Consider the following 9,881-nt stretch of genomic DNA (forward strand, 5'->3'; position numbering starts at 1 on the left):
CTCCGTACGGAAGAGCACACTGCGGCCCTTGCAGCAGAGGCACAAAGCATCCTGTTCAGATAGACCAACCATCCAGCATTACAGCCCCCGGACACCTTCAAGCAAGTCAAAAATAATCTGCAACAGGATCGCCTAGCGCGATCGACACTTGCCTAGCAATTCGGCCCCCGTCCCAGTCCCCGTGCAGCAACAAAATTCGTGCCGCGCGTACATAACAACGCATTGAAAATACCATGGACATAGGCGGGGGCACAATCAGGACACGCCCCGCATTGTGGCTTAACCACACCAGGGGCTGTATACCTTTGACATTCCTTTTCTCTTTCAGGGCCTAACTCTTCGGAAGGCCTTTCTGGCAGTACGACTACCGGACACATTCCGGAAGCAACAACCGATGCGGCAAGAAGCTAAGATGAACACGGGAACCGCCAGGTGGTCTCTAGTAATACTTGATATACCTGTTTTTCACTCTTTATGCATAGCGTGCCTTGGATGGGACATTTTGAATTGTCCTACGTTCAGCTCATTGCACTACTTGTACCAGTACACTTCGACGTATTATTCAAATAACAATGCATATTATTAATCTGTCATTGCACTATTTAAGTTTTTCTCTTTCTCTTATATGTCCATTTACGACATACCGCACCCGCACGCTCGAGTACGATCAGTACGCCAGGGGCTCTGGTTTACCCCATAATACGGCGCAAGAAGTCCGAACACTTTCGACAGTGCGGCACCCCGAACTCATAGCATTATATGCATCAGCTCTGAATCATGTCTTGGGTCAAATGTTGGGTTGCCCGGCTCCCATGCTTTGGTACCTTACGTTCTGCTATATCGGCTAAGGTAGCGGTGGGAGAACTACTACGATTGTGTCCCGGTTCTTCCGGACTAGCACCTCAGTAGAGAAAGCCAAAAACTGACTGTCATGATAAGGCGAGAGACTGGTTGCTGTTCGAGAGGTCTCAAGTCCTTAAAGACTTTTTTCCGCTTCGGGCGAGGAGTCGGCCTTGTCCGGCTTAGGCGTGTATAGCGCCCCAAATTCGGCCCTCCGAATACCAGGGGCTTCGCCAAAAATTTAAAATCATAGACTTCTATGGCTAAGTGAGAGTGATAAATCATTATAGTCCGATTTCCTGGTTCGTTGTGCTAAACACCTCCCTTGGAGGACCCAAAATTGGGGTAAAGAGTGTTCAGGTTTATCCCGAACACCACGGTACTAGTTACATGGGGGCAGAAGCCGACGACAGGACAACTCTCAAATTTTATAAAGGGCCGCACATAAGGTAATATTTTAAATTAAGAAAGCGTCGCATGGCGCAAATGAACTTGTTTCATATTACAGGATCACATGAGCATGTTCATTCAAAAATTACATCCTTGGCACACTCATCTGCCACTAGGTGGGATCCCTCCAGGAGACCCTCATAATAATTCTCCGGGCGGCGATGCTCCTTGCCCTCCGGCGACCCCTCCTTCACAAGCTTCACGGCGTCCAGCTTCGCCTAGTGCACCTTCGCCCGGGCAAAAGCCCTGCGTGCACCTTCGATGTAGACAGACCGCTTGATGACCTTAAGCCGTGGGCAGGCTTCCACCAGCCGTCGCACCAGACCGAAGTAGCTGCCGGACAGGGGCTCGCCAGGCCACATCCGGACTATAAGGCCCTTCATGGCCTGTTCAGCCGCCCTGTGAAGTTTGACCAACTGCTTCAGCTGGTCGCTCAAGGCCACGGGGTGTTCGGTCCCAGTATACTGAGACCAGAACAACTTCTCCGTTAAGCTCCCCTCCTCAGCCCGGTAAAATTCCACGGCATCCAGCACACTGCGGGGAAGATCTGCAAATGCTCCTGGAGAGCTCCGAACTCGGGTAAGAAAAAGGAAAGTCTCGTTCACATGCTTGCTTTGCATATTGAATGCCTTACCCGCTGCTATCTTCTTTGCCGCATCAATCTCCTGGAGGGCCTTGTGGGCTTCGGCCTTGGCGCTCCAGACGCTTTCAAGCGCCTACGCGAGCTCGGACTCCTGCATCTTGGAGTCAAGCTCCAAGGACTCGTGCTTCTTGGCAAGAGCCTCGAGCTCTTGCTGCACCTCGCCCACTCGGGGTTCTTGTTTCTCCCGTTCAATACGTTCTTTGGCCGCTTTGTCTTCGACCGCGGACAACGCACTCCTCAGGGTCTCCACCTCGGTCGTGGCCCCTGACAAATCCATGATGATCCTATTACTTTACACCTGAACTTCTTTTTAACTACATAGACATGAGTATTTCTTACCTTTGCTCTCTTTGAGCTGCCTCTTGGTAAGGCCGAGCTCGTCCTCGGACCGCTTTAGGTCCTACTTCAGTGCAGCGACCTCCGCAGTACGTGCAGCAGCGGCCACCAGGGAAGCCTGCACATACACATAGACATACTCTAATTAGACTCATGGGTTATCATTTGATCCTCTATTCGGCTTTTATTCCCGAACACCGAATAGAGCATCAGGGTCTACTATCTATGCGGTAATATTTTCTTATACTTCGATTGCTCACCTCAAAGCCTGTTAGGAGGCTGGCGCAGGCTTCGGTCAGTCTGTTCTTGGTGGACTGAACCTTCTTAACCACCGCACTCATGATAGTGAGGTGTTCTTCATCGATGGAAGCGTTGTGAAGCGCTTCCAGCAAGTTTTCCGGTGCCTCTGGTTGGACAGAGGACACCGGCATGGATGGTTGGCCCCCTTAATGGGGGACCGCCTGCCGAAGTCCGGAACCATTGAAGGCTCCGGCGTGGTGTCCGGCTGGGGCCTGAACTCGAAGCCCGTAGGAGCCTCGCTCCCTTGGTACCCAGGGCCCGGGAGGTCGCCGTGAGGCACCCCCAAGACCGCCTCCCCTTGGGACGGTGCCTCTTGAGACACCACCTCGGCGTTGTCCATAGGGCGAGGGGTGGAAGCCGTCGAAGGAGAACCGCTGTTCATATCCGACGAGCTCAAAGAGCCTTTCGACGAGGGTACGTCAAGAGAAGCTCGGGCCGGACTACATAATCGGGTTCGCCATGAGCAAGGGCAGTACAATAAAACGTATCATGAAATACTATGGTGTCCGAACACTTACGATTTCGCCAGGGGCTTGTCCCTGGGTAGCCAGTCATCGCCATTATCGACGGCCGTCGTGGCACAGTCCGGAGGGAGGGTCTTTCCCTTCTTGGACCCTTCGGCCTCCCTGGATGGGTCGGCCTTCCTTTTCTTGTATCCCCCGGCTGGGGGAGGGAGAACTTTTCTCCTCCTCCTCGTTTTGGTGGGAGGAGTGCGTGTCAGACTCATTGGATGATGAGTCCGACAGAACCATCTTGTGCCGGAGACCCTTTCGGGTCCCTGCGGCCTTGTTCTTGGCCATCTTTTCTGGCACCTCATAAGGTGCCGGGATCAGCATCTTCGTCAGAGAGCGTTTGCCGGATCTTCGGGCAGGGGGGCTGGGCAATCAAGATGCTCCGTTGTCTTTATCCAGTCCTATTAGTGACATGGGAGCTTAGATCCTACACATAACTAAACCTGGGCAAATAAATACCCCGAGAAATATAAATGCTTACCGGACCGGCATGGCGCTTTGCACTGAGTCCGCGGTCTTCGGTAAGAGGAGGAGGGATCTCGGCGCTCTTGAACAACACCCTCCAAACGTTCTTGTGCATCGTGTCGTAGAGCTCTCACAACATTTTGTGCTTGGCCGAGTCGAACTCCCACAAATTGAATGCCTGTCGTTGGCACGGAAGGATTCAGCGGACGAGCATAACCTGGACCACGTTGACAAGTTTAAATTTCTTGTTCATCATGTTCTGGATACATGTCTGGAGTCCGGTTAGCTCTGTTGAAGAACCCCAGGACAGGCCCTTCTTTTTCCAGGAGGTGAGCCGCGTGGGGATTCCGGATCGAAATTTGGGGGCCGCCACCTAGTTGGAGTCATGCGTCTCGGTGATGTAGAACCACCCCGATTGCCACCCCTTTATGGTATCCACATAGGTGCCCCCGAGCCAGGTGACATTAGGCATCTTGCCCATCATGGCGCCTCCGCACTCTGCTTGCTGGCCGCTCACCACCTTCGGTTTGACATTAAAGGTTTTCAGCCATAGGCTGAAGTGGGGCCTGATGCGGAGGAAGGCCTCGCACATGATGATAAACGCCGAGATGTTGAGGATGAAGTTGGGAGCCAGATCATGAAAATCCAGCCCATAGTACCGTGGACAAATGGGTGGATGGGAAATCCCAATCCACAGACGAAATGGGTAAGAAAAACTACCCTCTCATGGGGTTCGGGCATTGGGACGATCTGCCCCGCATCGGGCAGCCGGTGCGCGATATCCGCGGCCAGATATCCGGCTTCCCGTAATTTTTTGATGTTCTCCTCCATGACGGAGGAGACCATCCACTTGCCTCCTGCTCCCGACATGCTTGGAGTGGTTTGAGAAGAAGAACGTGAGCTTGGGCGCTGGAGCTCGAGTGTGCGGGAATGGGAAAGCGAGAAGGAAGAAGGCATGGGTGAAAAAAGTAGATCTTTGTCCCTTTTATAAGGGATGAGGAGGCGATGAGTCTCCCCACTTGCCTGGCAAAACCGCTTATTCCCCAGGCGCCGTAATTGATGGCGCGGTTGGGTTACCCACGTCCGTATTGATGAGAATCCCGTGATAAGGGGAACACGATCTCTGCTTTGACAAGATGTATCGAGAAAACCGCCTCGCGATGTGTGCGGAGCTGGTTGAGAAAAGTGGTTCGAATAATAACCGGGCCATGAAGTGATGTCATACTATTAAAACATGTCAGCAGATTGGATTTATGGAAGTATTATTCTCTCTATGGTGGTATGTGGAACTTATTTTGCAGGGTCAGACACTATCCTTGTATTCAAACTCTTTCATGGTGTATTCGGAGGAGGAACCCGCCTTGCAATGCCGAAGACAACATTGCGCGCCGGACTCATCGTCATTGAATCCTGGTTTAGGGGCTACTGAGGGAGTCCTGGATTAGGGGGTCTCTGGACAGCCGGACTATATCCTTTGGTCGGACTGTTGGACTATGAAGATACAAGATTGAAGACTTCGTCCCGTGTCCGGATGGGACTCTACTTGGCGTGGAAGGCAAGCTAGGCAATACGGATATGGATATCTCCTCCTTTGTAACCGACCTTGTGTAAACCTAGCCTCCTCCGGTGTCTATATAAACCGGAGGATTTTGGTCCATAGGACAACATACAATCATACCATAGGCTAGCTTCTAGGGTTTAGCCTCTCTGATCTCGTGGTAGATCTACTCCTGTAATACTCATATCATCAAGAACAATCAAGCAGGACGTAGGGTTTTACCTCTATCAAGAGGGCCCGAACCTGGGTAAAACATCGTGCCCCTGCCTCCTGTTACCATCCGCCTTAGACGCACAATTCAGGACCCCCTACCCGAGATCCGCCGGTTTTGACACCGACACCAGTACTATTAGAAATAAATGAGGTTTTGATCATGGTCTAACTGCTCAAGTGCCTAGAGATATTTTTCGGCATCCTGGGAACGGGGGTACACAGACTTGCCCACCTGCGGCCCACGGCGTGGCTCTACCGGCGGCCTAGTACGACCCACCTTCGGCAGCAACCACTCAAGACCCTCGCGAGGGGCCAAGCCTCGCGAGGCGGACGACACAAAGACCTCCTCAGGGGCAGCCTCCAGGGGTGGGCCCATGTTGACCCAGCAGGTAGCCCATGACACCGGGTAAAAAATCACCTTACCTTATGCATATAGAGCCCACAAAGGCCTGGACACCCCTAAATTTCCTAATGGGACACCCCCGTATAGACAAAATGGCCACAACTAGCTAACAAGGCCTGACCGACTAGCATAGCACGCCCCGGTGAAAGCCCAGGCCCTGGCATCGATCCATCTATACGTACGTCAGTACGTGGCTTCACGTATCGCCTTGCCTGTTCGTCTACTCGCCGCTCGGCCGATGCGCTTCGTGACCCGTCGCCTCGTCGCCCTCGACCCCTCGCCTGTTCATCTACTTCACCAGATCCCCCCAATTCACCCAATCAGTGAAGGTATGTTGGATGAGACCCCAATTCGCAGTGTGTGTCTGCCTCCATATCAGTTCCCAAATTCTTCTCTAATTCTTAATTTGTTTGTCTAACCCTAGGAAATTAGGGCTATTCGGTAAGACTAGAAATTTTGAGTGTATTAGCTATTGTAGTGGTCAGTGGATGAGTGGAGAAGAATACTGCAATATTCTAGGAGATTAGGACGGCTGGAAGCACCGGCCAGGTAGCAACATGTCAAGTAAGTTTTATTTTACAGCTATGCAATTGCAATTCATGTTATGTATGTATACACATGATTCTTAGTTTTTTTCCTTTTGTGAAAAAATAATTATCTAAATAATTACAAATTGCAGGAGAAGCTCAGTTTATGGAAAGGTTTCCAAAAAAGAGGAGAACCATAGTGCGAGATGAAGGCTCGTCACACCAACATAATCAGAATGATGCCTCAATCCCGCCACTGTCGGTCGAACAAAATGTTGTCCCCTCACCACATGAATAGCTTGATGTTCCAGCCCCACCATCACACCTGGACAGAATGATGCCTCCACATATGAACCTAATTCTGCCAATAATACAAGGAATTTATTTCAAGTTGAAGAAGAGATCAATTGGGAAGAGCAAATTAAATTTGATCCAGGTAAAAGGAGAAGTATTGATGAGTATCATCCGAATCTGAGAGATATGGTAAGACTGAAGTACTTGGCCAATGGACCTTGTCAGCCTCGTACTGGTGATTTTAAAGTAACCAAAATATGTGGTAGAGATAGAAGGTTCGTTCGGGAATGGTTTAATGAGTTTGAGAGATGTCTTGAGTATAGCGAGTCCGAACATAAAGCGTATTGTTTTTGTTATTTCTTGTTTAGACCGCACAAGAAGAAAGAAGCTGGATATGATGCATTTGTTGCAAATGGTTGGTCAAGTTGGAATAAAAAATATAGATTAAAGGAGCATGTAGGAGACATCAATAGTGCTCACAACCAAGCAAAAATAGATTGTGATGCTTTGCAGAAACAAAAGGAACACATTTATGTTGCTCTAAATAACCAAAGTAATGCTGAGAGGATTCCTTATTATACTCAACTAAATGCCTCAATTGATGTTGCAAGGGTGTTACTGAAGCAAGCGTTGCCTTTTCGTGGCCATGATGAGTCCGAGGAGTCTCTCAATAAAGGCAATTTCATGGAATTTCATTCTTACACAGCAGAGCAGAATCCAGCTGTAAGAAAAGTTGTGGCCCATAATGCTCTAGGTAATAATCAGTTGACTTCTTCGAAGATTCAGAAGGACATAGCTGAATGTTTTGCAGAGGAAATATTGCATTAGGTTCTTTAGGAAATTGGAAATGATGTATTTTCTTTGTTGGTTGATGAGTGGAGGGATGTGGCTAGTAAAGAGCAAATGGCAGTGGTATTGCGATATGTTGGTAAATGTGGAAGTGGCATAGAGACATTAGTTGGCCTTACACATGTGAAGGAGACGACCTCCAAGTATCTCAAGTCTACCATTGATGACTTATTTGCAGAATGTAAATTAAGTTTCGAGCAAGTTAGAGGTCAAGGATATGACGGTGCGAGCAATGTGAGAGGGGAGTTCAATGGATTGCAATCCTTAATAATGAGAAAGAACCCCACAACATATTATGTTCATTGTTTTGCACATCAGCTTCAGTTAGTTGTTGTGGCTGTTGTTCGTAAGCATAAATGCATTGGTATTTTTTTGATATGATCTCCGTCTTGTTGAATGTTGTCTCTGGATCATCAAAAAGAAAAGACATGATTTGAGACAGATATAAAGAACAAGTGTGTGAAGCTTTAGGTTGTGGGACTACTGAAAAGTGGGACATGATTAAATCAAGAACTAGCTCTTCAAAGACCTGGAGACACTCGATGGAGTTCTCACTACAAGACTCTTAAGAGTTTGATTGATATGTTCCCTACAATTGTCAAAGTGCTAGAATATGTGGAAGAAGAAGACATGGATGATACAAATAGAAGGCAAGCATGTGGTCTTCTTGTTTATTCCCAGTCTTTTGATTTTGTGTTCTACTTACAGCTTATGTCCACTATATTGATAATCACAAACACATTATCATTGGCTCTACAATGGAAGAATCAAGACATCGTGAATGCCATTAATTGTGTGAATTCAACCAAAGCCTCTTCGAATGATCTAAGGAGAGATGGATGGGATTTTGTCCTACATGAAGCATATGTCTTTTGTGACAAGCATGACATTTCAAGTTGGAAATGGAAGACCAATATGTGAATCCAAAGAAGCCACGGCAAAAAACAGGTATCACTAATAGGAATCATTATGAAGTGGATTGTTTTAATGATGTCATTGATTGGATTCTTCAAGAACTTAATAATCACTTCAATGAGAAAAATTCTGAACTACTTGTCTGCTCAGCGGCTTTGAGTCCAATTGAATCATTTCGTGATTTCAATTTATAGCATTTGATGAGTCTATCCAAACTTTATCCAAAATATTTTGATGATGGAGAACTCAGGGACCTTAGACATCACCTTCATTTGCTGATGTCCGAGTAGATGATCGCTTCTCTGGTTTAAGTAATATTCGTGAGATTTCTCAAAAAATGGTGGAGATAAGGAAACATATTGTATATCCCTTGGTTTATCGTCTTTTGAAGCTAGCACTAGTATTGCCTGTTGCCACTGCTACAGTTGAGAGATCTTTTTCAGCTATGAGAATTGTGAAGACATATTTGCGCAATCGTCTTGGTGACAACACCTTGAAGTACAACCTTATTTGTTATGTGGAGAAAATAGAAATGAGGAAGGTTACGAATGATGTAGTAATTGATCGCTTTGAGGCCATGAAAGAACGTGGGAAACCTTTTTAGAAAGGTAATGGTTTTAACTTACTTATTACACAACTGTAATTAATATGTACTAAGTGTTCTCTTATTTGCAGGCAATCAAGATCTAGTGTTGCATTTTCTCATCATCGGTTATACATTATTCATAGTTTGGACACTTTGATTCTCATTTACTGTAAAATTTCCAGCAATCAATTAATATTTCGAGCGAACTCTTTATTTTGGACCTTTGCCAATCATATTCATCGTCATATCGTATTCTACGTATATTGTACGTACTGTTAAGTGTGTTACTTTTATCTATATTATGACTAGATATCCACATATATATGATACACATGGGACCCCGGGTCATTTTTGTCCCGGGTCCGCCCTTGGCAACCTCGCTGAGCGAAGATATCAAGGCGGGGGGGGGGGGACCTCGCGAGGTTCGCGTGACCTGAGCCATGACGACTGAAGCCAGGCGGGCGCCAGCGGGCACAGAGTGCCAGTTTCCTCTTCGGTGCTAAAGAGGCAAGCGCAGGCGAGGAGTCCCGAGGCATCAGGCAAAGGTTTCCATATCGGTGCAACGAGACCAAGACCAGCAGGACGGCAGGACGGAGATCACCACGGAGCCACGGCAGCGTCACCACTAGAGCCTTTGGCAGGCGCAAACCACCTTTTGTCAAGATAACTTGTACTAGTTGTCTCCCTTCAAAATTGGCCGTTGTGGGATCCCTTCCCGCCTAGCATTTGGAAAGAGGACCAGTGCCTCTATAAATAGGACTAGCCACCACCCTAGTAGGGGGGACAGATCATTCAGGGGGGGGATCATTTGGACCATCCTCAGACTCACCAACTCATCGATCTCAAGAACACCTCTCCTCAGGAGACTGTTCATCCATTGTACTGATTCATCCTCAGCCCACAAGGCAATCCACCACACCACATTGGAGTAGGGTATTACACCACAACGGTGGCCTGAACCAGTATAAACCCTCATGTCTCTTGTTCCTT

General features: G+C 47.9%; 1 pseudogene across 1 annotated transcript; it reads left to right on the plus strand.

Annotated features, from left to right (window-relative positions):
- Positions 1-5,917: 5,917 nt before the first annotated feature.
- Positions 5,918-9,107, plus strand: LOC147975236 (uncharacterized; annotated as a pseudogene). Its single transcript, XR_015602019.1, has 3 exons — positions 5,918-6,049; positions 6,145-6,284; positions 6,400-9,107. The product of XR_015602019.1 is annotated as an uncharacterized LOC147975236 (transcript).
- The last annotated feature ends 774 nt before the right edge of the window (positions 9,108-9,881 follow it).

The sequence above is a fragment of the Triticum urartu genome, chromosome 4A (genome assembly GCF_056163025.1).
Source record: "Triticum urartu cultivar PI428250 chromosome 4A, HENAU_Tu73, whole genome shotgun sequence".
Taxonomy (NCBI): Eukaryota; Viridiplantae; Streptophyta; class Magnoliopsida; order Poales; family Poaceae; genus Triticum; species Triticum urartu.